Source organism: Belonocnema kinseyi, chromosome 6 (assembly GCF_010883055.1).
Source record: "Belonocnema kinseyi isolate 2016_QV_RU_SX_M_011 chromosome 6, B_treatae_v1, whole genome shotgun sequence".
NCBI lineage: Eukaryota > Metazoa > Arthropoda > Insecta > Hymenoptera > Cynipidae > Belonocnema > Belonocnema kinseyi.
In genome coordinates, this window is record NC_046662.1 from 127,716,463 (window position 1) to 127,719,499 (window position 3,037).

Consider the following 3,037-nt stretch of genomic DNA (forward strand, 5'->3'; position numbering starts at 1 on the left):
CAGCCTTGGAGGAGATTATGTTGAGAAATAAAAAAAAAATTCTTAAAAACGTTGTTTTTCTTGGTCAGGCCGGAAACTTATCAATCCACCCTCGTATATAGAGTAAAATAAAAATTAATTTTTAAAAAATCATTTAAAATTCTGTTAGACTCAATATATATTCATAAGAATGAAAACTCAAGCGAAAAATAAAAAAAAACTTCTAATTAGATTCAATGTATATGCATAAGAATGAAAACAAGCGAAACAAATGTAAAAAAAATACAAGATTTTAGTAATCAACGTAAGAAATTTTATTTTTAAACGGTTTATTTAATCTAGAAATTTCTAATTAAAATCAACATAAATGTGTGTGTGCAAGCAACAAAACAAAACAAAAGTTCTAGTAATATTTACAAGACATTTTATTTAAATTACTTATTTAATATGTATAAAAACCTGCGAGTCAAGAAAAGTAAAACGAAAAGAAACTGAAACTAATTATTCAAAGTAGACCAAATCTTTTTCTTTTTAAAAAATTAAATTAAGTTCCGAGGACACCTTTTAAAAAAATATATATCCAATTATACCAGTAAAATTGATAAAAAAGAACCATTCAATGTTTCATTCTTAGAAAACTAAAATATTTTTATACAATTGTTCTCTTCAAATTTTTATAGAATTACTATTCGCATAAACATTGTTTTTGAACATATTTCATTTTACTCATATGTTCAAAAATTTAACGGGGGAGGTTTCACGTTCTGTGACGTATATTAACTATGTTATTTATACTTATATTATTAATCATCGCTATATTTATAATTACAACTTACATTAATAAGTATGAAAAGAAAGGATTATGTTCTCATAAAAATTCACAAACTCGTGCATATTTATTATTATCCAACATGTTAAAATCAATATTTTAAACATCGTTATACAAACTACGCATTTTGTACATCTTGACTTTCAATACACTGCCAAAATACAATGATTTCTCATTTACAAATCTTCGGCCGCTGCTCATAAAAGTCAGCCATGAAACATTAAAGAGGGTGGCACAATGGCCAGTTCCTTGGACTCAAGGTACTGCACCCCGATTCTACGCCTTCAGGCATAGACACCTGGATATACATAAAAATCAATTGATATCAATTGTGTCGTCCCCTCGCCGTCAAGTTTTTGGTTATCAAGTTTTTGGTTCTGATCACAATAGAATCTAACATATATAAACCCAGGATCTGAATCAAAAGTCAGTCTAACATCGAATTTCAAATCAGGCAGAAGCTCTGCCCTAGAGTACAACGAAGTAAATCTTAAGACTATTATATTAATTAAAAGACTCCGGTTATTTGGAAACTATTTTCAAATTGTCGAAATGCAAACTTCAAAATAAAAAGTAGAATCAGTGTTGTTCTTCGGAAATTCAATCGAATTAAAGTCGATTAGAATTTCAAATCCCTTTCAAATAAGTGAAATCTTATTGAGAAGATCTCTTTTTGACAATACCATGGTCAACCATAATTACCCCTGAGCACCAGCAGGAGAGTCGAGGCTACCTGCATACTACAGGCTCCTTTGACAATACTCATTGTCAACCATCGTTACGGTGAATCACCAGAAAGACGATCAGGCCCACCTGTTAACGTGTAACCACCAGCACGACTATCTGAATCCTACCGAACCAACGACAACAAATCTCATCGAGTAGGAAAATACCAGTTTTAAAGGGATCTTAAGATATTCCAGCGATTTACAGTTTTAAAAGTGCGATTTGGATTACAAAAATTGGTGAGTTTTATGAACGAGTTTAGAACTCAAAATATTTACTATTTATTTGAAACTTAAATATTAAGATCTAACGTTATTTTAAGGTGGAGATCTAGAATGGAGAGTTTCTGCTACATGTGAGACTCCAGTGCAAATCAACTTTCAAATAAAAAATATCAGTACATTTTAAAATTAAATCAAGTATTAACATAATCCTTTTCAATATTTTCAAATTAGCTATCTTTCTTTAAACCTGTAATTTCTTAAATTTAATAAACTTTTAAATATTGTATATTCAGTTACATTTCAAGTTATTTTTAGAATAGTGTGTAGTTATCTTGACCTTCGGAAGTTATTCTCATCCCTGTTTCGAAATCCTAGATTCTGTTCAAAAACGAGAAACCCTTTAAATAATTATTTTTAACCAGGTAAGTTTCTGCCTTTTAGGACGTAACAGCAGCATCCCCCTACGTTATAGAAGGATCATAAAATTAATAATCGTAGGCTGACCGAATTCCTAAATTTCCATAATACTTTCTTTGTGTACAGTGATAATGGTATTCATTGTTATTTAGGGTACGGAGGATTAAGAGGATTATAAGAATTTATGTACCCAATGGGTCGAAAAATATTCCACAAATTAGTCCGTTTCCGGGATCCCAGATTTGTTTTTGTAATTTCAATTTCACTAGCTGGTCATGATTTTTAAATGTTGAAATTTATTTGATTTAAGGTCATTTAAAGTTTAAATCCCTCAATGAAAACCCCAGTTTAAAGGCGAGGAAAAATCTTTAAGGCGTTGTTCTGGCGGCCGATTTTCATTTGATCGCGATCTACCTGCTTGTCTTCCTCTCTTCGCTCAGTTCCCCTTCCGTCGCTGGTATATGTGTGTGTGTGTGTGTGTGTGTTCGTGTGCAATCTAAGTAAGTCGTTACAAATTTTTTTTAAAAGTTTAATAATAATTGATAATATTATTTTTGTTAATTTTTCCTGAAATGTCTATACGGTAAATTAATATAATATTAATTTGAAAAAGATGTTTACCAACGATTTTCAATTTTACCTTATATTTAGAGTTAATTAAATCGTTATATATATAATTAAGAATTTGTCATAAGGACAACCGCAGGATTTCGCCGGGAGCGGGTGCTAATCTGCAAAATTGCACCCGCTTCCAGAGAATTCGCGGTAAAATTTCAGCCACAACCACGTCTCACAACCGTGAGATAGGTGGTTACAGTCTGTAACGGAATCAATACGACGATCCAGCAAAAGCCTCGTGCAC